The sequence below is a fragment of the Melospiza melodia genome, chromosome 22 (assembly GCF_035770615.1).
Source record: "Melospiza melodia melodia isolate bMelMel2 chromosome 22, bMelMel2.pri, whole genome shotgun sequence".
NCBI classification, from domain to species: Eukaryota; Metazoa; Chordata; class Aves; order Passeriformes; family Passerellidae; genus Melospiza; species Melospiza melodia.
The window spans coordinates 6858928-6884856 of NC_086215.1; the positions used below are offsets into that span (position 1 = coordinate 6858928).

At 44.2% G+C, this 25929-nt stretch overlaps 1 long non-coding RNA gene across 1 annotated transcript; it reads left to right on the top strand.

Moving 5' to 3' along the window:
* Positions 1-1014: 1014 nt before the first annotated feature.
* Positions 1015-24838, top strand: LOC134428104 (uncharacterized). The gene is made up of 3 exons (XR_010030321.1): positions 1015-1198; positions 13058-13663; positions 24808-24838. It is a non-coding gene; the product is annotated as an uncharacterized LOC134428104 (long non-coding RNA).
* The last annotated feature ends 1091 nt before the right edge of the window (positions 24839-25929 follow it).

A 25929-nucleotide genomic window follows, 5' to 3' on the forward strand; every position in this document is an offset into this window, starting at 1 on the left:
CCTTTCTGCAAACACGCTTTAAATAACCCCTAAACTCTGCCAAAGGGGACAACAGAGGGAGCAAAATAATAAAATTAAAGGAAAGAAACACCTGGAGCCAAACACAGAGCGTTGCTGTTAGAACCTTCAGCTGGGTGCATCAATCACTGTGACAGCACAGCCCTGGCACTGCGAGGCTCCCAAGGCCATCAGCTGAAGGGGAATGGCAGGGGGACGGTGCCATCCCCACTGCTGTGCCAGCATGTGCTGGCATCAGCTCCCCTCTTTGTCAAAGCAAAACTGACTTTGCCCAGCAAATCCATCTACAGAGAGCAGCTCTCTGAGCCAGTGTCTGAGAAACTTGGCAAGGGCTCTCTCCCTCTGCTAGAGAAAACTTGAGTTCACTTGGAGGGCATTACAGCATCCCATCCCCATCTGCAAAGGAGCCTTCCATTGCTCTTTTCAGAGCAGAGAGGGAAATGAAAGAGAAGAAAAGAGTTAAGGCGCACAGGCTGGTCCTTGAAACCAGCAGGAAAGAGGCAGTGAAAGAGCTTAATTAATGGCACATCAGAGTTCCCCAAGATGTGTGTCTAACGAGGCCTTTGCCTGGCACTTTAGCTTTGCTTGTGAAAAGTTAACGCGGGCAAAATATAAGCAGAAGGCTGTGTGAAACCAGGAGCCAGCATGATCAGATACCTCCTGATTTAATTCCCTCCTCTGGATGACAGCCCTCTGTGCCTCCTCCCCACTACCCCTTCTCAGGGACATGCTTATTAAAGCTATTTCAGAGAGAAGAAACAACCAGCCAAAAATATAGGGAGAGATCCACTTTCATCGTGAGCAGCAAATGAGTAAAGCAGGGTCAGAGTGTTGACTTAGAAAATTACAGTCTTCCTGTCTCCTGAATAAATCCAGACATCATACCCTCTGCCACTCAGCTGTTACAGGATTTAATTTAGAACATTTGATTTATTTGCTGTGGACAGGTGGACTCTATAAAGAATTTTTAGGGCAGAATTTACTGTGTGAGCTTAATAGTGCAGTGAGCAAAAGAGCAACAGGAGCCCGACAGGCTTTCCCTGATTCCCAGGGCAGCCCCTCCAAAGCAAGCAGGACAAAATGAGGGCAGTGCAGGGGAGCCAAGGGAGCCTTCAGCAGAGGAGGGACAGAGCTTGTAGGACCTGTGTGGGATTACACAGAGCACAGGTCTCAAGACCAGGTGGGTGCGTTTGTTCTGCTGTCCCTGCCCAAACCCCCCCCTTCCATAGGGCGCTGGTTTTTGGTGTTAGGATGAGCGTAAAAGAGCTGGGGCAGTGGTTGTTAACAGGGTGAAATACATCCCTAGCAAGACCTTTCTTTAGGAAATCTCCCTTCCTTAAGCCCTGGGTTGTGACCTTCCATTTTGAGGGGATTTTCCCTGTCCTCGTGCTGCTGTTCGGATCAGGAGCTGCCTGCAGGATGAAGCCACCCTGATATTCGACAGGAGGGAGCTTTGAGTGGAAGGTGCCCTTAGGACATGGTGAGTTTGACAACAGCTGATCCCAAATTGTTAAAATATGTTTGAGAGGCTTTTGGTTTCAGAGAGCTTAAGGTGCTTCAGCTTCTGTGTCCTCTCCAGGCTCAGCCAGGTCTGGCACACGGTAGCAGGGCTGCTGTGCCTGTCTTTATTACTCTGCGTGTGTCACAGCCCCTCTGGGAAGCAGGCAACAACCTCAGGACAAACAGCTTTGGGAATTATCCCCAGCTGCAGGAGTTAATCGGGACAATCAATGAGGAGCAGGACCCTGATTTCTGGCTGTGGCTTTGGCCAGCATGGCAGTGTCTGGATGTCACAGGCACATTGCTCTGCGAGTCAGAGAGAACCAGAACCAGGGGAGGTGAGGGCTGGATCCTGTGACCTGAGGCTGAGAACCTGCTTTTGCTGTGCCCTTTGAGGTGACAGCCTGCTCCTCTGAGTCCTTTGCTCTGCTGCATCAAATCAGGCTCCTCAAAGAACCAGGGCTGAAGGGGAACATTCCCCTCCTACCCTGAATTTCTGAATCATCCACAGATCTCTGAGCACCTTGCCAAGTCACTTTTGCTTTGGTCTTGCTAAAGACACTGAGGCACAGAGAAGCTAATTAAGCTCCTAAATGATATTTAGCAATTGGAGAAGGAACAAAGAAATGAGATCCTGTAGATTCCAGACCTCTCATTTTCTATACCTTCGAGTATATCCAGAACGAAAAACCTGAAATGATAAAAGCTGGCTAGAGACACAAAATTAAATTGACACTAATTCTAAGGTTTAACAAACAGCAAAACAAACAATCAAACAAACCAAACAAAAAAATGTCAAGAGCTGAAGCATAAGGAGGCTCAGACAGTGTCTATCCTTCTTCAAGGCCTCCAAGGAGCTGAATGTGCTTCTGAGGGAATCTCTGTGCAGAGACTGATCGAGTGCAAAGCAAGGAGAAATGCAGCTGTGAAACACTTCCTCTGGGGAAACGAGCAGGGAGCATGTCCCCAGGGAAATATACTGATAATTCTGGTGATAAACCCAAATATACAGGTAATGACCAACCTGATCCCACCCCAGAGAACCCTGAAACCTGAGCCTGCTCCTACACCTCAGCATGAGCTGTGAGCAAGGGTGGGTGATGTGTTGCTAAAAGTGAATCATCCCTAAATGTGGGGAGCTCCCAGAGCTCCCACCCCACCACTGACATCCCAAAAAGAGCTCCCTGCTCCCCAACACCTGACAGTTTCAAGCATTACTGAAATTTCCAGGCCAGGTTTTGACCTTCTTCAGCCAGAGGGTTTTGGCCTCATTTAGTTTCGATCAGACTCACCCAGAGCAGTAGTTTTGGCTGCAAAAGGCTGGTGTTTGTGAGCTCAGCAGCTTGCAGGGAGAGTGGATGTGACACACAGAGCCCAGCCGGGGACAGGAGACACAAAGCATCTGTGTGAACTCTTCAGGAGAGCAGCAAATGGAAAACAAAGCACTAATATGACCCAAGAGCAGACTACTCCTGGGTGTTTTTCAATTACAACAGACTATTATAAAGTGCCAATGTTCTCTTATTAACGATAGATTTCATCAATTTATAAATCTTTCCCTTATTTAAGAAAAACACACACTACAACACAAGCTCCATCTGGCTCTATTTAGATTCCAGGTTTTATGTTTGTACAGCCAGAAGCCATCAATTATCGTGTCAAGCCCAAGGATTTCAAGGCCCTGGACACAGGAAATGAAAAGGATTCAGGGGAGGGAAAGGGCACAAATGGGAGCCTTGAAAAATTTATAATTAGTTGTGTGGTAAATTATCAACCTGGGGGTTATTTAACATCCAGATTTTCAGATACTTTGGTGGTGATGTTTTGGTGGCTCTTTTGCAAATCTGAAGCCATGAGAGGGGACACATGCACAGAAAAAGGGTACAAAAAGATTTTCCTGTTTGGTTTTGGGAGATTTCATGAAAACCAGACACATCCTTCTCCAAAGGGCAATGCTAAAGTCTCATTTACCTGGCACATGCTTCTAATTCAGGTGTCACAGACATCTTTTATGAAAAATCCTTTCCTGGGGATTTTTCCTCCTGAGAAGCTGAGAAGCCTCAGGAACAAAATGTAAACAATGGTTATCTGCTGCTGTGGAATGCAACAGGTGCATCTGGGATTGGTCTCATGGGGTTGTTTGGAATTAATGGCCAATCACAGTCAGCTGGCTCAGGCTCTCTGTCCAAGACACAAACCTGTGTTATCATTCTTTTCTATTCTATTCTTAGCCAGCCTTCTGATGAAACCTTTTCTTACATTCTTTTAGTATAGTTTTAATGCAATATATATCATAAAATAATAAATCAGCCTTCTGAAACATGGAGTCAGATCCTCCTCTCTTCCCTCAACCTGAGAGCCCTGTGAACACCGTCACAGTGCCCTCTCTTCCTCACCAAAGAGATGCTTACAAGACCCAAAATTCTGTTCCACCCTCTCCTCACATGGTCAATGCATGAAGAGACACAAGATTACTGCAGATAAGACCAGATAGAAAACCAAATCAAACCTAATTCTTGTGGTGGAGGTTTGGGCTCTAAAGGTCTCACAATAAAAAGAAATGCAAAAACTTGACACAAATCTGCACTCCTGACTTCCCCAGTGTCTGTGCCTGTGCTCTCAGGTACACGTTAAAGGCAGCTGAGCTTTGAAGGGAGTGTTATTAGCATGGTCAGCCATGCAGCTCTCTCATTTTAATAACAATCTGGTGACTCATCCATGCCATTAGTTTAACATTAAAAAAGTGTGGGTCAGATCCTCTTAATTTACCTAAGTTAAATTAAAAAAAAAAAAAAAAAAAAAAGAGAGAGAAAGAGAAAAAAAAAAAAAAAAGAAAATTAGAAGAAAGAGTATTTTGCTTTTTTTTTGCCTTTAACCTGAAAAATCCTCCTATCATACAAAAAACCACATTTTCACTGACAGTTATCATTTGCCAGTTTGTAATATTATGATAATTGCATTCCCTGTTCAAAACTGGGACACTTACAAGACGAAATTGAACAGTAAAGGCCTTCTGCCCACCACTGATCTGTGTTCCAGCAGCACGGAGGGACCCTCAGTCCTGGAGCAGGACCCTGTTGTGCTGGGAATGTCTGAGCATGGAACCAAACCTCAGGGCCAGGCGCTGCAGGCTCCACATTCCAGCCCTGCACTGAGATCACCATGATCCAGCTAACTACAGGCATTGCCCACACAATAAGCACATTCCCATCCACTGAACTCTTCTGAATGCATATTTTTTCAGAAGCAAAGAGCATAAAAGCTCCATTACAAGCGGAGTCATTTTGCAACGTGTTTCTGTTCCCTTAGAATTTGATTCCTGAGTTATTTGCTCACAGACAAAGCTGCAGCACTGGGAATACTTGCAGGTGTGTTTTTGAATGAGAATTTTTGGTTAAAACCTTGTGAACTTCAGGCATAGGAGCTGTGAAACCTCAGGGATTGGGGTAACCCAAGCTGTAGTTTCATCCTTTGGTCAGATGTGGGGACCCTGGAACTTTGTTCCAGTCACCCCAAAATGTTCCAGCCCTGGAATTGGTGCTAAAGGATGTTAAATATCTGGATTATATTTGATATAGAGATGGTGGAGTGTCTGCTTTGAGCTGCCAGTGCCACTGGGGAGATTTCCTGTCACTGCCACAGTGGCAAGGCCCTTCCTTGGTTTCTGTAGAAAGAAAAAGGAAAAAAGGAAAAAAGGAAAAGGAAAAGAGGAAAAGAGAAAAGGGAAAGGAAAAGGAAAAGAGAAAAGGAAAAGGAAAAGAGAAAAGGAAAAGAGAAAAGGAAAAGAGAAAAGGAAAAGGAAAAGAGAAAAGGAAAAGGAAAAGGAAAAGGAAAAGGAAAAGGAAAAGGAAAAGGAAAAGGAAAAGGAAAAGGAAAAGGAAAAGGAAAAGGAAAAGGAAAAGGAAAGCTCTGGGGTATCCCCATTTCCCCTGTTCCTTTCTTTGCCCTGGGGACAGCTCTGCAGAACATCCCCCTTCCAGCCCAGATCCTTTCCATTTGAGCCATAACTCAGCCTGGTCAAACTCAGCATCTAAGAGCCAAGCACAGCCCAGAGTCTGGTGAAAAACTGAGAAAACAATGCTTTTTTAGGGCCAAATGTGGCCATGGCTTCATGCGAGAATAACCCCTTCTTCCCTTTATCTTTGACAGCCTCAGGACATAGCTGGCCATAACACCACAGATCAAAGAGGGGCAGGTGAGAGGGGGAGTTCCGCACTCAGACAACAAACCCATGAGCTAACCCACGCCAGGAAGTGCTGAACCCCCCTGACCAACCTCTGCATCACAAAGATCCCTGTGATCACCCAAGCTCAGACTCCCTTTCATGTGGTTTGGTGTGGAACTGGGACCTGCAGGGCTGTGCCCATGGAAGAACCACAGCTCAAGAGCTACCTAGAGAAGCATGTTGGATCAACATTTCCTGCAAAGCAGAGGTGTTTACCCTTTCACATCCTTGTGTTGGCTTTCTCTTCTGTTAACTGAATTAAGAGGTTTTGTGGATTGTGTCCAGTGTGAGCAAATTAAAAAACGACCAAACAAATAATGCACCAACCACATTAGGTCAGATATTCGGGGTAATTGCAGATATTTGGGGTAATTGCAGAAAGGGAAAAGAAATTTCAGGCGAGAGGAACCCCTTTAGATGTCCAGCTGCACACAACCCACTCCCTGGCAGACACAGGCTGGCTCTTGTGGCCAAGTGTCCTTGTTTAATCTGCCCACATGTTAAAAAAAGGAGTACAGAAGCGCTCAGAGGAGTGACTGTGACCTGTGTCCAGCCCTCCTCGATGAAAGGGAGGGTTCTTGCAGGAAGAAAAAACAACCTGAAATGTATTTTCTGCTATAGGGTTTCATTTTCTTTCAAAACAGATATTCAGGAATATGGTTGGTATGGACTTTTCTTCACTGTGCCTGCTTGCAATCAGGGAGAATGGGGAAGGGCTCCTTGCTGAGCTTGGTCTCTTTTCATTTTTACCTTCCTGTAAGGCAGAATGGACTAATGGTATGAGAAAAACACCTATTAGATGCTTTGGTTTAAGCCTTATTTCTGCCTCAGGTGAACTCTGTTCCTTTCTTAGCATGCATGGTTTAACTTTTTAATGCCTCTCTCTCTCCACTCTAGAGAAGGAAGGAAAATAACTCTTGCAGAGTGCAGTGGAGTTTTCAAACAGAAAATGCAAGGCCACCTTTGTGTGGGTAAAAAGAGCGATTTTTTTTTTTTTTTGTGGGAAAAGAACATCTCCCACAGCGCTCCTGGAAGCCAGCAGGCAGTTCTGGGACCCTGGCCCAGCATTGTTGTGCCTCTTTGCGCTGATGTGCTGTGTGGTTTGTGCTTTGGCGGTGCGTGACTCAGTCAGTGCTCAGAGTGAGCAGTGCAAAGGGAAAAAAACAGCTGAAGGGACTCAGCCTGGGACTGTGACAGAGAGCAAGGCAGTGGTGGATGTGGGAATCCACAAAATCAGAGGGTTTTGGGAAAGCTGCAAAAGGCAGGCCTCAGAGACAGCAGAACTGTGATTGGAGCTAAGCAGCAGCCATGAGATTGGTCAGCAGAAAAATTATTTAAACTGTAGAAAAGCAAGGGCAAATAGAACAATGGTCTGTGTATTAATGCTTGTCTAGAACAACTCCCTAAACTACAGAAAAGTTTATCTAGGAAGATATTAGGAAGGTTAAAGCTTAATAATGGAGCTCTGTGCATTGTGTTTTAAGGCTTACAAGTAGGTATTGTATTTGAAATAAGCAAGAGTTGTTTTAACCAAAGGTATGTGTATTTATAGTGGTTGGATGGAACTGGTGGAGTGTTTTAATATTCAGGTTTACGTGAACAGAGGGTTCTGTAAATGAGCCAAAATTGACTATTAGAATGTAATTTCTGCTATAGGGTTTAATTTTTTTTTCAAAACAGATATTCAGGAATATGGTTGGTATGGACTTTTCGGGGGGATGTTCTGATATTCAGGTTTACAGGACCAGGGGGTTCTCTAAATGAGACCCTTTTGGAGAGGTTTTGTTTCAGGCAAATTTCCTGAGAAGTGAAATTTCCCTGCCAGCTCTCTTTGAGGCACATTCTGTTCATGGCTGTGCCTGCTAAATTCCTTAAATTCAGTACATTTAGCTGAGAGTCGTTTGAATGTAACAAAGGGCACATTTTGGCCTGTTGACTAACACAGAGAGTGCTTGGTGAGAGGTAAAACCCACCTGCCAAGTCACTGCTATAAATGCTGATTTAGAGCCTGCTTGGCTATATAGCACTTGGATCCTGCCTCGTTTGCTTCCCACTTGTAAATGAGATTTCACATATTGTCCTTTCATTTTTTTTACCTCTGGAGCGTTTTCTTTGATTACTCACACTTCTGGGCATTCTCAGTGAGCATGAGAAAGTCAACTCAGAGAGAACGTGGAGCTTCTCTGCTTCAGTGTTTAAAATCCCCTGAGTGCCCCCCCAGCCACCACCTCCCTCTCCTTTTCTTCTGTGCCCAGGCTTTTGAGCCATAGGAGTGATCAATTGCTTAAATTATTGTAATGGCTGGCAGAGGGAAAGGGGGAGGGGGCAGGAGGGGATGGAATTAAAAAGTGTCCCTCCAAGCTGGGAACTTGGTATTGAAAATCTCAGTCAAATCCATTCTGGAAGCACTGAGCTAATAAATCTCCCAGCCCCAGCCTTGCAGTGGGAAGGGTAACTCGGTTTTAAGTGTGGTAGTGCAGGTATTACTGCCACATGACTAATAGGGAGTGAATACTGCAGAAAGATGTCTGTGTATATTCATTTGAAGTCCTGAACAAATTTGCTTTGAATCTCCTGGTCTGCTTCTATGGCTGCTTTCCACAAATATTCCAGCAAATGAGCTTTACTAGTGTGAATACTCATCAAAAGTCAATTTGGAACTCAAATAGCTTAATATTTTCCAAAAGCATATTCCAAATTACACACATGAACATGCAGTTCAAAATGGATGCTGGTTCTGATGTGATTAGTTACACAACTTGCCCAGCCAGGGATCAGAAATAACACAATGCAGCTCATGTAACCATCCACAGAGCCTGGATTTCAGACTTGGAATGTTGGATATTTTCAATGAACTGTTGGTGAGCAGCTCAGCATCCTCTGAAGACATTAATAAATAGACATTTTAGCGATGAAGAGCAGTGGGGAATTTTGCAATTAGCGAGTGGCCCGCTTGCAGGAGGAGAGGGGGACTGGATTTTTGTGATGAATCATTGGATATCTGTCAGGAAGCTCAATACCCCAGCTCTATAGACAGAAAACCAGTAGTGAGTCACATTTTTCCACTGAACTCAGCTGAAAATTCATGTTCCCTGTGTGCTGTGGATTGGCAGATGCAGAGATTTGCCCATCTCCAGTGGAGGACTCGCCCTGCAACCTTTCCTGGAGAGGAACAGCCCCCTGTGAATCACTGGACTAAGCAGACAACCTTCCCCATGAGGCTGTTGTGCCTTCACCCTCAGTCTGCTGCCCTGGGCCACATGGGCACACAGGAATTGGGAAACGGTCTCCAGTGCTGGCACACCTCACTCCTCAGATCTCCTTCCCATCCCTTGTTCTGCAGATGCTGGTCACACCTAGAAATCCTAGAAATCACGATACTAAAATTATCAATAATACAAATCTGATGGATGGAAATGAAACATCAATGAGCACAGATTCACCTGACACCCTTTCCAGCTGCACAGAGGGGTTCCAGGATCCTGAAAGAAGCAGCTCAGGGATGGTTGGGTGTCAGAGCTCAGTGCATCCCTCCGGGTGTCCAGAGTTGCTGAGGACCCCATCAGGGGGCTCAGAGACCCTGGCACACAGCCCAGAACACCTGGGGATGTGATTGTGACCCCTGGAGCAAGTTACCAGCTTTGTATGAGGACCTGAAAGCCACACAGGTTTGAATAGTATAATAATAAAATGATCACAGGGTGAAAATGTAGATTTTGGGATTTTTGGTATGGGGGTTATGGGGACAAGATGGAGGAATCTGGGCATGTCCAGCCTTTCTTCTTCTTCTTCTTCTTCGTCTCCATTTTCTGCAGTGATGTTGGCACTTTGGGATTGGTTTAGAGTAGAAGTGCACTGTCTAATACAGGTGATAGGTATTGGGAATTAAGAGTAAATATGTTATACGTAGTTTGTAGTATAAAAGGACATCACAGAGTGCCTGTGGCTGCCCTGCTGAGCAGATCTCAGCTGGGCAGAAAGAAAATTTTATAGATAAGAATTAATAAACAACCTCAAGACGAAAAACTGAAGAGCCCAGACTCGTTCTTCAGTTGCGTGGGCCAAAGCAGAGACATCCTGCACATCTCGGGGCAGCAATTGCCAACCAAAAACCCGAGAGTTGGGCTCCTCCACATTCCACAATGAGAGGGTGCAGGGAGAGCTTTTAACCATTTCTGCTGCTGTTATCCACGAGGATCAATCCCAGCTCTCAGTGCCAGCCCTATGGGTTTGCTGTGCCATGAGGAAAACCCTTGGCAGGGCTGGTGGCTGCTTCCCACCATCCATGAGTTCTCCTGGCTCAGAACAGCCCTAAAGCTCTGCAACTCCCTCAGGATGGGATATGTGGAAGGCAGGAGAGAGAAGTGACCGTAGACTCTGACAGCCACAGCCCCTCGTGGATCAAACTCCTGGAGAAATGATGCCATCAGCGGCCCCCACAGTTTTCCAAGAGGAAACTTCCATCGTTTACCCTGAGCTGCAGCTCCAGCAGCACTAAACACTGTTTTCCAGCTAATAAAATGAGGCACAATTTTTTACATGCTGTTTGTGGTGACAGTGTAATCAGTCTTGCTGGGAGCCAAGCTCACACAGGCCAGGAGCTGCAGAGAGCACTGTGTGAGGCACCCAGCCTCCAAGGTTTTAGCTTTATTTCTCTGGGATTGCATTTTTTTTTTTTTCTCCCCAGTAGAACTCTCTCTGGTTCTCCCCTTTTTATCCATTCATTTATTTATTTACTCGTTGAATGTAGATTTATTTTGATGCCCAGCAATTTCAGGTAAACAAAAGGAGGCTCTACACTTCTGGGAAAAGGCTGTTAATGGCCTCGCTGAGGGAGAAGCAAATGGAACTCTCCTAAACAAAGCTGCAGGGAGCATCGCTCACACCCAGCAGGGCCTCTGGGGCAAACTGGGTTTGTTAGCAAAAGAGCACGAACAGCGTTTGGGAGGTTGGGTTTGTTGGTTTTTTTTTCCCCTCATTTTTCTGCTTTTTCATTCCAAGAAACACTTGCAGAAAACAACTCCGCGGGAATGTGGAAACAAAGCTGAAGTTCTGCTTGTGCTGAGTTTAAACTGCAAGGGGAGGGAATGAATCTGCATTCACTGCTGTATGGTGCAGCTCCACTGCAAAACAAAACCAATTGAGGTGGCTGCTTCTTTTCTTTTCTAATTTTTTTCCCCTTCTCTATCATTCTCTTTATGCCTCTGCTTTTTTTAATTCCCTTCCCCACCTTCTCGATTTGCACCCTTTCTCCATTCCAGCTCTGGTACATTCTAAGAAACGAGAAAATTAAAACCTGTGGCGTGTTTTGCTGTCCTTACACAGGCTCAAAACAAAGGAGCAAGAGCTGAGATTCCCAGTAGAAATCTGGGAAGCAGCTGTACCTTAGAGCTGAACTAAGCTTGATGCATTTGCAGGCATCAGGTGAAGTATGACCCAAAGATCCCTGATGCCAGCAGAGAGATTCCCATTGACTTACAAGGACTGTGGATGGGGCTCTGGATTAGAGTTGTGATAACATCCAGTCATTTTATCTGGTAAAGAAAACATCAGTAAAACCCAGGGCAGTCAAAGTTTGTCATTATCACCTCCGGCCTCCCACCTGTGCTGCCTCTTGCTCTCTCCCAGGTGTGGTGTTAGGCTGAGGAAAATGCAGATATTCCTCCCTCCAAGATCCTTGTGCTAGAATCCATGAGGCATGATTTTCTCGTCTTGAAATTCAATTTCTGAGCCCCTTTCTGTCTCAAATGACCAGATGGAAAAGACAGTAATTGCTGAGAAACTTATTGACTTTTCCTTTTTAATTAATCCTAAGTGGAAGAAAACCTGCAGTTCCCTGTCCAGACAGCGTATGTGAGAGAGGAGGAGGGAAAAGGGAGAGACAGGAGAGAATCATAATTAAAATAACTCAAATTAATCTTGGTGAGCGCTCCTGCCACTTCAGTGCTCTGAATGTAGGGGGGAAGTGTTGTTCCAGTCGAGTCTCTTTTGTTTCAAAGTCAGCTCAGATAAGGACCACCAGACAACAGCCCTGTCCCATCAGAGCAGAGGCTTGGCTGGTCACTGCAGCTCTGCATCCTTCCAGCCACTGCCTGAGCTCAAAAAGCCTCACACATCCTCTCTGTGAGGCCTGAATATGCTCCATCCTCAGCAGGATGAAGCAAACCCTGCTCTGTGGGGAGGAGGGTGATGGAGTGGTTTTGTGTCATGAAAGAGAGATGCACTGGATTATTTTGGTCTTCTTATCTAGAGTTTTGCACCCTGTCCACACTAGGTTAAGCGTGCTGGAAAAGCACCACAAAAATGGCCAACAATCTCTGTTACAAAGTCTTGTAAGACCAAACTATCCAATTAAGAACTGACACCTAGATTATTTCCCCTTTTAACCCAATAATTGATCCCAAAGAGCCCACAATGTGGACTTTTCTGCCCAATTACAAAATGCCACCCAAACCCATGAAGAAGGAGGAAGAAGAAGCACGAAGAAAGAAAACCCAGGATGACACCCTGTGCCCTCCATCTTGCTTCCATCCACAGCATACTAAAAATCCCAAAACCTGAATTTCTCACCAAGTGATACACCTATGTGACCTTGTTCACAGGGGTCCCAGGATGAGGGAAGAGACGAGGATCTGACTCCATGTTTCAGAAGGTTTGATTTATTATTTTATGATCTATATTATATTAAAACTATACTGAAAGAATCTAAGAAAGGATTTCCTCAGAAGGCTAGCTAAGAATAGAATAGGAAAGAATGATAACAAAGGCTTATGGCTCAGACAGTGTCCAAGCCAGCTGACTGTGATTGGCCATTAATTACAAACAACCACATGAGACCAATCACAGATGCACCTGTTGCATTCCACAGCAGCAGATAATCAATGTTTACATGTTGTTCCTGAGGCTTCTCAGCTTCTCAGGAAAGGATTTTTCATAAAAGATGTCTGTGACATACCTACACTACTCTCTATAATCTATTTCACACTTTTGTGGATTCCAGTCTATCTTGAAGTCTCAGAAGCCTTTTCCATGAATGAGGGTGAGAGTCAGTGCTCCTCTGGGAGTCAGGACACCCCAGAGCAGACAGAGAAATATTCCCTGTGCCTGGTTTCCCACAGGCCAGCAGCAGTGTGGCCATGCAGGGCTAGCAGCCCAAAGCCAGCCCCAGGCTCAGCACGAGGCGCAGCGTGGCTGGACCAAGGGTGTGCAGCACCAGCTGTGCCACATCTGCAGAGAGCCCTGCCAGAGCAGCCTCCCCAGCCCTGCCCAGCACAGGCAGCTCAACTCTCACCACGCCACTTTGTTTTATTTCAGTTTTCTTCCTTCTTGCTGAGAAGTTGCTGCTGGGATTAAAAAGACATCGGGCAAATCATCAGTATGAAAGAGACACGCTGAGAAGAGAGCAGATTAACCCACACTGCAGAGAAAACTCCTCATTTCTGGAGTGTTTGTTTTGAAAATGTCACTTCAACGGGTCACAGGATTCATGAATAAAATCCCATCCTTATTTCCATTCAAAAAGGAATAAAGATTTATTACCCAGCCTCGACAGGCAAGAAGTATTGACCCACCAATGAGTCAAGGTCTATGGTATTGCATGCAGATATATTTATTGCTTTTAATTACCATAAAATAGCAAGCAACTTTTTAAAATAATTTTTATTACTATTGTTTTATTGTACTGTGGGAAAAAAAAAAACTGGAATTGCCAGCAAAGCTTCCTGAGAATACAAGGTGATGGAATGAAAGACAGCTTGATGCTGATGGGTTAAATAAAAGGTCACTGCCACTCAAGAGATCTTACCAGCACATTGGTAAACCTGCTTTGAAGCATCATTTACCCCATTTTACTGGTGAAAAAAAACCCAAACAGGGAGTACCCCTAAAGATCTCCAAAGAAACTACCTGGGATTCCTAGGGGTGAGTATTTGGTACCTAAATGTCTTGGTTTGGAAAGACAGGACTCTGCTAAGGAAGGCAGGAGCCTTCCCAGGAATGGAGAATGTAAACCCTCCCCACCCTTCTGAATTGCTATACATTTTAAATTAAGGGGCTCTCAGGCAAAAATATGGGAGCAGAAAATAACAGCTCTTTAATAGGGAAGAAAATAAAAGGATAAAATAAACAATGCAGTACACTAGAACAACACTGACAGAGTCAGAACCCAACCTGACACCCTGTGGGTCAGGGTGTTGGTGGCAGTGCCATTGGAAATGTGGCTGCAGCCCTCCTGCAGTGTCAGGGGTGGTTCTGCTGGAACAAGGGGGATCCTGTAGAGAAGGATGTATTCTTCCTCTGAAGATCCAGTGGAAGGAGAGGCAGCTGCTGTTCCTCTGGGGAATCCAGTGCAGAAAGCCGTGCTGGTGTCTCAAACCCTCTGGATTATATCTGGGTAGCAATGCTTGGCTCCTCCCTCTGGGCAGAGCATCTCACAATGGGATGTTATCGTTCTTATCAGCCATGCAGTGACATTCAATAGCTGTTATCAGCAGATGTCCCCTCCCGAGGGAGGTGTGAATGTGGTCACTCAAAGAGAGAGATAAGGCAAACTGCCCACTTGACAAAGGTAATCTGCCACACTGATGGTAACTGAAAACAACTTGCATTGCAATCTTCAATAATAAGTATCAGAAAATTACTGCTCAAGCAGTTGCAAACTGGAAGTGGTGGATTCAGATGGTGAATGTTAGAGGGCAACTAACTGATGCTGATGCTCTGAGGCCACCCACAGGGTCTGGAGGACCCAGGTGTCACCCACCAGGTGTCCCTTGCCCAGGGGAAGGAGAAGACCCTCCCTTCCCTTCATTTCCCATCTGCAGGACACCAGGGCAGCCAGCCCAGCCTGCTGCTGCTTCTCACCTTCCCTGCTCTGTCTCCCTCCACCTCTCCTGGCCAGCACTGACAGGAGCCCCTCGGTGGGGGAAATGTAAGGCAGGCTTGGAGATTGACAGCCAGGCTGTGATAATGAAGTCCATTTTTATTTTTTATCTCTTGTCAAGGTACAAGGACTCGGCCAGTGTCCCAGGTAATGAGCGTTCCCTTGCCCTCTCCCTCACTTGGATTTGAAAGTGTGTGTAGCCATGTGTAGCTGTGTTAACACTACATTACTAAAACCAATCCCGGGAGCCTGTTCCTGCTGCACACCTCAGTGGCTCCAGCACTTCCTCACGTTGATTTGCATTCATGCAGTCTGTGTAAACAACGCTGTTCAGGGAATATAAATAACTGCAGCCAGGAGTGCTGCTCAGCAGCATCCCTCAGCTCCTGCTGCAGGGCTGGGGCACAGCCCAGATCCTTTCCTGAAATGGAGGATGCTCCTGCATCCCAACCTTCTCTGCCTCAGCCCTCAGCCCAAGACGCCAAGGATGGAGCACTGAAGGCTGCTTTTCAAAAAGCCTTTTCATCCTCACCTGAAAAACCATGAAGAAGCCTTTTAAAAGAGCTCAATTTTCCTGCATCCATGATGCTGGGCCTTTTGGGGAGGTGCTGTGGTTTGGGTTGTAGCAATCGGAGTTTTCTCTAGGTGTTCAAACGAGAATCCCAGAATGGTTTGGAATGGGAGAAACCTTAAATATTATCTTGTTCCACCCTCCTGTCATGGACAAGGACACCTTCCACTATCCCAGGCTGCTCCAAGCCCTGCCCAGCCTGACCTTGGACACTTCCAGGGATCCAGGGACGGCCACAGCTGCTCTGGGCACCCTGTGCCAGGGCCTGCCCACCCTCACAGGGAAGAATTTCTTCCCAACACCTAACCTGAACACCTAACTCTTTCATTAAGTGATTCAAATTGCAAGTGGTATGATCTACCTGTGAGAGACAGGACAAGTGGGGTGAGGTGTGATCACCCCATCAGGTGAGAGGAACTCCCACCTTACACCCCTCAAGCTCATACCTCTCTCCTCCAGGCTCAGTATGAGCACAGTTTCACCCAAATTGAGTTAAACAAGAGCTGCAGTGCAGACCCTGCTCAGCGATAATGAACTAAAAATGGGGGTTAGCATGAAATGAAATGTTTTCAATCAGCTCAGAGGTGTGAGCTGTTTGAAGTGGAGCTGCCACTGGTCCCCACGCCCAGGGACAGCACTGCCAGCCTGGCCACCAGGATTGTGGTATTCACACACTCTTTGAACATCATTCTCTCCCAGGTTTTTTTTCCTGGAGAAGCACAGAGAGAAGAAGAGAAAACAATTCTTATCTTGCTGCTCCTGTTGTTTTTGCACATGTGGAATGTGTTACGGAGATTGTTTACCTGAAGGGACTTAATAATTAGATTCTGGCGATGGTTCTTGGTATTAGTTAACCAATCACTCAAAGCTGTGTCCTGGCTATCTGGAGACAGTCATAAGTTTTCCTTTAGTATCTTTTTAGTATCTCTTTAGTATAGTTATAATATAATATTAATGTAATATAGTACAGTTTAATAAAGCAACTGTTCAGCATTCTGAATCAATGGAGTCAGATACCAATCATTTCCTCATGCTGGAGGCACCCTATTTTTATACAGGATGGGTTTGCTTCATCTCTCCTTGACTCCTGCAGGCAGGGGCAGCATCCTCAGAGGCACCACCTGGGAACTCTGTGTTCATTAGGCACAAGCCAACATAAAACTCTCAGGTGGAGGCAACCAAACCAGATCAAGTATTTTTGATTTCACTCCAAGTAAGAATAAAAACAGCTAAGAGCACTAAATATTAAAGGGATTAAAATTGAAATTTTCTGATCTTTTAAGGATTCACATAAAGCCTGGTCTGGAGTTGCAATCTTATATACAGATTTGGATCCATAGCTGGCTCCTAAACTTAGCTTGGAAGATGACATTTTTGCAAATTTTTCCGCTTGAAATTTAAAATTCCAGGAGAATTCTGGCAGAATCTCTGCAGATTTCTGAAGTCTGCATCTTTGCTTTATGATCTCAATCTTTTTAATTTTTTTTCTTTTTCTTTAGCTGAGCTGAAGTAACTCAGATTAACAACACACAGTCTATTTAATTGGCTTCATATGGTTCTATTTTAACATTTGGATTAGAATAATATTTCAGAAAATGACTGCGATTATTTTTTACCAGATGGCGAAAGATCCACCAACATAGGAAGTGAGTCACAAGTTGTACTGTAAATAATAAATAATAATAATAAAAATAATAATAGTAATAATAGTTCTGCTGACAAGGTAACAAGGGCTCTGATTTGCTATTACACAGGAAAACTAATAAACCAAAGTGCAAAGCACCTCAGAAATCTTTTATTTTAATTAGTAATGAACAAACTCATTCTGCCAAATGCTGAACTCACTGGAACACTGGTGGCTTCTCATTTTGCTTAGGAGACACTTTGAAACAGTGAGGAGGAAATGGAGGGGACAGCCAAAATCTAATGAGGAAATACAGTATATGCATCTCCAGCTGGGCTTCTTTCAGGGCCATTTCTCAAGTGGAGAAGGAAAAATAATTCCTGAGAAAATAGTAGTTATTGCAATTTGAGTTCCTGCATGTCTCCAGTGTGATGGCCTTTCTTAGGGCCAGCCTCTCAGTACGGCCCATTTTTCTTTAAAATGCCAAGTGTAGGTGTCCTTATCATATTTATTCTCCATCCTGCCACCACTGCAATGGATTTGCACATCCCCTGTGCTGCCACAAACCTTCCCACACTCACTTAGGAGGACCAGGGTGGCAAGAAAAAGAAGGACAGCAATGGAAAAACTCTCAGCTGGATTCTCCTGAGGTCACCCATGGTGAGGGTGGGGATATCACACTGGGTCCAGTGTGACCGTGTTCACAGGAGTCTTATGTTGAAGGAAGAGATGAGGATCTGACTCCATGTTTCAGAAGGCTGATTTATTATTTTATTATATCTATTACATTAAAACTATACTAAAAGAACAGAAGAAAGGATTTCATCAGAAATCTAGCTAAGAATAGGAAAGCATGATAACAAAGGCTTGTGGCTCGGGCTCTGTGTCTGAGCCAGCTGACTGTGATTGGCCATTAATTACAAACAACCACATGGATCAATCACAGATGCACCTGTTGCATCCCACAGCAGCAGATAATCAATGTTTACATTTTGTTCCTGAGGCCTCCCAGCTTCTCAGGAAGAAAAAATCCCCAGCAATGGATTTTTCATAAAAGATGTCTGCGGCAGGTCCAAGCCTCAGTTCCTGCCAGCTGGAAGATGGTTTTCAATGGACAAAGTCCTGGCCTGGCTCTCGTGTATCACAGGGAACAGGTTTGGGGTGAAGAAGACTCTGTGGTTGCAGGGATGAACAGGTTGTGCCCTGCCTGAGGAACAGCTGCACACCACAGCTGGCTCCAGACGTGTTCAGTAACACCACTGAAGAGGCAAGATAAGAGCTCTGAGTGCCCACCCTGCCCTTGTTTCTCCCATGTCACTTTTTTTATTAGAAATCTACAGTTCTTATAGAAACAATGGTGGACCTAAGACCTGATTGGTCTTAGGAATCTTCTCTCACACTCTTGGTGAACTATGAAAAACACACTCTGGAGAACCATATCTATAAACAATGGTTACAGAAAGAGATATAATAATTGAATTATTTTCCTCTAAGTTTCCCACAGCTTCTCCATAGCTTCCCAGATTTTTCCTGGGAGAACCATGGCTCTCTCTGTTCAGAGGATATGTAATTACTACAATGTGTGGCCCTCATTCACATCTGGGGTGCAAGAAATCCCCTGTCCTGGAGAGCTGCTGAGACAAAGAGGAGCCTAAGCTTTGAGAGATTCACATCAGGTTAAGGCTGTGCCAGATTTTGACACTTACCCTACCCTTGCCCCTGAGTCTATCTCAGAAGGTATCTGAATTTCTGAATTCCTCTCATAATTAATTCATAGTTAATCTTGAATAGGTGTGATTTTAATAATCATTCAGCACATCTAATACTGCAGAATTGCCGCACCATTGAACTCGAAATTACACGAAATGAGACAGCTATTTAAATAATGGCCTCTTCTGAGCTGGGCTGCTTGGTCTTTCTGCTGCACACATGTCCAGGAGCACTGAGGCACTGTCAGGATGTTGCACCATTTCTGCAGCCCTGCACAGATATATTAATATATGCATTAATATATTTTACTGACTTATGATCTACCTGGGAAGCTGCTTGCCTATTTATCTGTAGTTTCACAACTCATCATGTGAAAGCTTCTATTCATTGCCTGCTGCTTTCTCTTGCAGGATTAAAAATGTTTTAGAGGCTGCTCTTTGTATTTATTAATCAGTGATAATGAAGTAAAATACTGAGTTTTAAATGACTCTGTACATTAGTGGTCATCTCACTTAGCTATATTTCCCCCAGAAATCTTTTTAATGGAACTTTGTTCTTCTGGACATGCAAACAACGTGCATTAACTCAGACATTTAGCATGTCATGTAAAATGCTTTTGGTGTAGATTTACTCATTTAACTGAATACAAACCTGGAACAAACATTCTGCTCTCCTCAATTTTTTTAAACTTCTCACTCTTGAAATGATTGATGGATTGAAATGAGTAAATAAGTGGAGATTTAATACAATCTAGGATTGAAGAAAGATCTTTAAAGTGACTTAATGACTGAGAAAATGACTAATCATGACTAATAACCAAGAAGTACATCTGGGAAAACAGAGATATTCGGGTCTTTTGTCTGATGTTGCAGCCATACCTGAGCTCCTCCAGAAATAAGAAAAGTCTGATTTTTATTTTCAGGGTTTTTTTTTGCCCATACAAATCATATAAATGTTCATAGGAGCTGGAAGATGAGCAAAGACACAAAATTTAGGACTGTCCCTAGGATGATTTTGCCTCGGTTGCCTATAGGATTTCAGTGCCATTTATCAATGGAGATGGATGGCGTAATCAATTTTAATTTAAAAGCCTCCTATATTGCATGTTTCAGACATCTTATTTGCTACAATGCCAGGCAGAAGAACCCCTTTTTCTTATGGCACTGGTGATTTATTCCAGCATACTTTCCCACGGGATTTATACATCGGTATTTTCATCCACATCGTTAAATTCACCCTCTTGCCTTTTTATTTCCTGTCCCAGTTTTTTGCCATCAAGTCCATCCATTGGCCTGTGACCCCTTGTAGGTTTTGGGTTCCTCTCTGGAAGGTTTGGTGGGGAAAGCAGCAGAAAACACCAACTCTACAACCAGAAATTAGTGTGCAGGGGGAAGGATTAAGAGGATTGCCCAGATGGAACAGGTAATATCCAACCCACAGGAAGAGTCTGGAAGTGCAAAGAGTTCCCAGCTCTGTCAGACAAGGTTATAGGATCAAGGACCTTGGGAAGAGGCTCCAATTAAGGAGGGAATCTCCCAGTCCTACACCTTTACCAAAATCTGCATGCCTCAATTTGCAAGTGGACACAAGAAGGGTCAGTCCCCTCTGAAGGGGAACTGACAAAAAATACCAGATGGGGAAAATGCTGGGTTTGGGCTAGGAAAATGCACTGAAGAAGAAGACAGCTCTGTGTGGCTGCAGTGGGGTGGGGGCTGAGTGGTCCAGCAGTGCAAACATTTAACAGCCTGGCCTGTATTTGGGTATGGTTTGAATGCAGTTTGGATGTGGTGCCTTCTGGGCCACCCATTCTTTGGGCAGTTGATTGCTAGATCATTGAAGACATTTTCTGGGAGGACCTGCCATCCTCAGGAGACTTAAAAGTGATGCCATGCAGCCCAGGGAGAGGAATTGTGATGTTATTCAGGAAAACAGCACAGCTCAGTCATGTGTGGGATTTGCACACCCCACAATCAAAAATGTTGCTTTATTTTCTATTGAATTCAGACAGCAGGTAAGTTAGAAATCATTAGCATCTCTGTGGCAGAATCAGGATTTATTACACAGAAGGCTGTGGCTTGAAAAGGCAGAGTTTCTCTGCTTGCTCCACATGCATCCTGTGCTCAACAGCAGGAATAACTTTCTAGAGTTCCTAGAGTTCACCTATCAGGAGAACCACTTTGCAGGGGCTCTGCAGGGCCCAGGGCAAACAAAAGGATCCATTATTCACTTCAGAACTTCTGTTGTGTGCCCAACCCAGCTTCTGATCTGTTCCTTCCCAGGTCTGCTTTATCCTTAAGGCCAGAAAACCCCTAAAGGTGACATTTTTCAGATCTCCATCAGGGTGTGACACTAAAGCAGCTGAGCTGTCACAAGCCCAAGATGCCAATAAGGCCTCCACATCAAAGAAGATCTTAGAACAACGATTAATTGAACTCCATGAAAGCCAGGGTCCACACTGGGGTTAGATACATATGCCTGGCCCTAAATCTTGATGCTTACCCCTACTAAAGGAGCCAGAAAAACCCCCAAAGGTGGCATTTTTCAGATCTCTATCAGGGTGTGACTCAATGGAAACGCTCACAGGATCTCTCCCCCCAGCAGGTCTCTGGCAGCCACCTACGCCCTGGGCCTTTGGGTGATTTTAGCTGGGTGATGCCTCCCTGTGGGAAGGACTCTGCTGTTGAATGTGGGATTGTGGCAGCAGGAGGAGAAACAGCCCAGGAGAGAGCCCTGATTTAGAATTTCATCCCCTATGCCACCATTCCTGACTCCTTGTGTTGAGGAGTCAAGGGGTTTTTCTGATTCCAGTCCTGATCTGAGAAGCAGAGGGAAGCATTGGGGTTTACAGTCCTGTCGAACATAAACATTGATTTTTTTAAGGCCTAATCGTCTGCTGCAGCTGAACGACATCCAAGATTTTTTTATTATTATTTTTGTAGCTGGAATTGATCAGCTGGGGAAGGGAGGAATAAAGAGGAAGCAGAGAAACAGCTGTGAGTTAGATTTTTTTGTGTTGCCCAGGCAAGGATGCTGCGGCTCTGTCACTCACACAGCCCCCACTCTCTGGGATGCTGCTGGCAGCCAAGGATGTGCTGCTGAATGAGCCCTTGTCAGCTGCCATCCCCTGCCATCCTCACTGGCTGGCTCCCTCACAGCCCCTATTTAGCTTCCTTGCTGTCTTCCTCATAAATATTCACACCACACAGCCAGCGGAAGACTTTGTTTTTTCCTTAATTTCCATATTCAGCATGACATCAAAAATGTTTCAGAGATGGGTTCAGCAGGGGCTGTGCATCCAGGGAAGAGGACAAGAGGGAGCAAGGTGTCTGTGCTGGGTGGAGGTGGGGGAGAGAAGACAAGAGCAGGCAGCAGTGAGGGAGACAGGGAGCAAGGTGAGGAGCACGATGAGGTAAAGAGGAGAGCTGGGGATTAACTTGGTCGAACAATCACAGCAAAATGAAGCTGTTCCCATTCATAACCCAGGCAATCCATGTCCTCATCAGGAGGTTTTCATAAGTGATTAATGGTTAATTTGTTAAAATTCAATGAAATCTTGTTTCCTCTCTTTAAATTAGAATTCAGAGAGAGAGGGAGAGAGAGACGGTCCCAGCCATCCCCTGCTGCTTCTCGACAGAATATAATTCATCTGCCAGAAATGGCTATTGCTTTCAAAGGATTACAAATAAAATAGAAACACAGCCTGGGGCACCAGCCACAGAGCTCTGGAGGGCTCAGCCCAGTCAAAGGGGCAGAGGGAAGACCTGGAACCCCTGAGTGCCTTGGCAGGCAGTCTGTGGAATAAAGCCAGAATCAGCAGGGTTGAGTCAGGGGCAGTTCAGCCCTACTCTGAATTCCAATCTCCTGCCATGGGACAGGATTTCTTCTGCTCACATTACAAAAAGGAAGGCCCAGGATGAGGGACGAGCGCCGGAAATCCCTGGGTGTGATTTCCATGCTCTGCTTGGGATGGATGGGAGACAGAGGACTGCTCTAGGAACAGAAGGGAACAAGCATTTCATGGCAGGGACACATACTTTGGAGACCGGGCTACTTTTTGTTCTTTCCTGCTTTATTTCATTAGTGTGGCACTTTACTGATGGTATGCAAGCGCTGCTCATACAAAGAAGAATATATGTAATTGGTTGTGAGCCATTACGGCGACAGCCCCACTCCAGCTGTCAGACTAATTTGCTTCCATATAAAATCATTATCCTCATGAGATGTCTCAGTGTATCTCAAGCCACTGGATCTGACATCACATGCTATGTTCCAAACCACAGACTCTGCCCTTATTTGCCTGAGACAGGAAATGTCAAAGATTCATGGCTCCCATTGATAGGAAGGGATTGAGTAAAGATTACTCCAGTGATAGGTATTGAAACACACAACTCAGTGCTGCTGGAGTGGCTCTGAGACAGACACCCAGGCTGGAGAGAAATAGCAAATTCTCCAAATCCCATGGTAGATGTTCTAGTAATTAATGAATACTTCAAAAAAAAAATCCACTTAATTCATTTCTGTGTCAGTTACCAACTGTGTGAAGTTTTCTCTGCTAGACTGAAAAAGACTCTTTAACTGATTTTTCTGAGTGTAAATGGAAGATCTTTTGCCTTATTTTAAAAATATCTTTGTTCTAATTTTAAAAGAAATGTTAGGGTTTTTTTCAGGTCTTGTTCTGTGATTCCATTAAGTATAAAAAGAATTTAATTGTTTCTATTTGATTTTTAAGTTGAAACATAGCAATGGAAACTCCTAGTGATCTTTTACAATTCACCATTTTCTCCAGGGAAGAAGTTCAGCTGCTAATTTACACCAACTTCTTTTTCCTGAGCTGAAACCTGTTTATCTGAAAACTCTCAACAGACTCCATCAGAAGTTCTGTCTTATATTTATCCTCCTAAGGGAAAAATCATGGGATAAAACCTTTAAACCATTACTCCCTTTCACATGGCACCTCCAGTTTGAGTTTCCTGGCTGCTTCTCCCCACCATGTTACTGGTAAAAAATGGAATTGCTTCCAACCAAAAGTATACATGTAAAACACCTCTGCTTTATGAAAAATACAAAAAAAAAAAAATAATAAAATCAGTTAATTTGGTGAGCAGCACATAAAATTATTGCAGTGAATCCAAGGCCTATCTATGTGCTCTAGGTACCTTACGGGGAACATCAGTATTGCAATCCAAGTTTTTCTGCCATGGAGAACATTGCTTTTAATTATGGTGGAAGAGGCATTCTCATTGTATTCCCTGATTATAAAAGATTAAAACATTTTCTATGAAAATACCCTTAACGAGTAAAATTTTTCAAGATTCTTCCCAGAAAATGATGAGATTTTCTTTTTGACATTTTTTGTAGGAGAAGAAACCCCTGTCTTAATAAGCCTGTATTTAGCCACTTTAAGGTTAGCTCTGTGTGAAATGAAAAGCTGAATTTATTGAAACACTTTTGTGATATTTTGTGGGGGTTTTTATTGGTAGCTGTGAACACTGCTTGATTTTCATACACTTAATGGCTTAAGATGCACTTTTCTTTTATGCAGTACTATTGCTATATGAAGGCCCAATACTTTGATTTAGCACAATTTTTTGGACAGTGAGGCACTTCCAAGATGAGGAAAGGTGAAAAAACCAGGTCCCAAATTTGCTGACTGCAGAAATACAGCCTGAAAGTGTCACTCCCCCATCCCACAGATGTCCTGCTGCCTTGCATCAGGATTCCCGGTGCTCTTATATGCTGTAATCACATTCCCCCAGTTTTTCCTGCCTGTATTTTTGCTGCTTCTGCTGTGACCTGTGGCAAGAGGTTCCAATCAAGACCGAGACCCCACTGTGCCAGACACAACACAAAACCTTGTCAGACCCAGCCCTTGTCCCCAAAAGCAGAGTCAAAAGGCAACCAAGAGCTTGCAGAGACAGTGTGACTTCTTTCTTTTCTTTTTTTTTTTTTTTTTTTTTTTTTTTTTTGTCAGGACACAAGCAAATCATTAAACTCTAACTTCCACATCTCTCTGATGCTGTAGTACTCTGAATTCCACGTGTGTGAGAAGCAGCGCAACAACTAGAAAGGGACAACGTGGGTGCTCAACACCCATAATATTTGAGTCACAATGTGTTTTGTGTCTGGACTTGGATTCAGAGACTTCAAACTTCCAAGCTTGGAAATGTAGACCCTTCATCTTGTGAAACCTTCTGGCTTTTTTGTGTTTACAGTATCCACCTCAACTCCTCACTTAAATAAATGTTTGTGCTTACTCATTACTCCTTATCTCTTTCTTACAGGGTTAATAAGAAACTGAACATCCTTCTGCTGTCCTGCAGGATCCATGGCACCTGGGCACCAACTTTCAAGAAATGGCATTTCCTGGCTGTTGTTCATTAGGATTTCCAGGATTTTTTGGTACCTGTAAACCTCATGAGCCCTGGATTAAAGGTGGGTACCTGAAGAAGAGGAATGTGGAGGGATTTTCCAGAAAGGAGCTCAGCAAGAAGGTGTCAGAGCAATGGATGGCAAACAAATATTTTCCTCCCAATTCCTTTAAGACAATATCCCCACTGAGGAGTGATCCACTCTATCTAACACTCAGCTCACTCAAGCTGTCACAGAGCCAGTGAATTTGTTTGAGTTATGTTGATTCACACCAACACAGTAGCCAGTCCATCATACTTACTCAAATTTAAATATTATTCCCCTTCTTTGACTTAATCAGAGTTGTTTTCCCCCTGGAGCATCAATAATGAAATATTTGATGTATTTATTTATTGCAAATTCTCACTTTAATCAAGTGATTCTTCAGTGGACCTCGTTTAGCCTCGAAGTAATTGTTTTACTGATGCTTCAGCATAAAGAGATTGGACATTTCCTGATTAATAAGTTTCAAAACATATTGTCTGGAACATGCAAGCTGAGCATCACTCTTAAGAAAATGGTCCCATGGATGACACAGTCCCTAGGCTGTGTAGCTGATGTAAGCTTTCCAGTGGAGCCAGAATTAAAATCTCCCTCATTTTTCTCCTGTTTGTAGCAGGAGCCACCTGGTTTTACAGCAGAGGTGGATTGTCAGTGAGAATGCTCCTAATGAGTTTTCCACTCATTAATATTTGCATTATTCAACTCAATGACAACAAGGTTAGAGGCTTCTCACTGGTTCTTGCAACACTTGGGATTGATTGATGAGTTTTGGAGAAGAGTGAAAGGAGAAGGACATAAGAGAAGGAGTGTCTGGCCCTTGGAAATAACAGCTGGGGGAGAAGGGGGCAGAGATCATCTTCAGTGTGAGAGACAAGGAATTTTGGAAGGGGTAAATGGAGGAAGGTTGGAATTAGAGGCTGTGACTTTATTCACAATGTGGCTGTGATTCATCCTGGCCAGGCTTAGGAAATTTAAAATAAGGAGCCATAAAA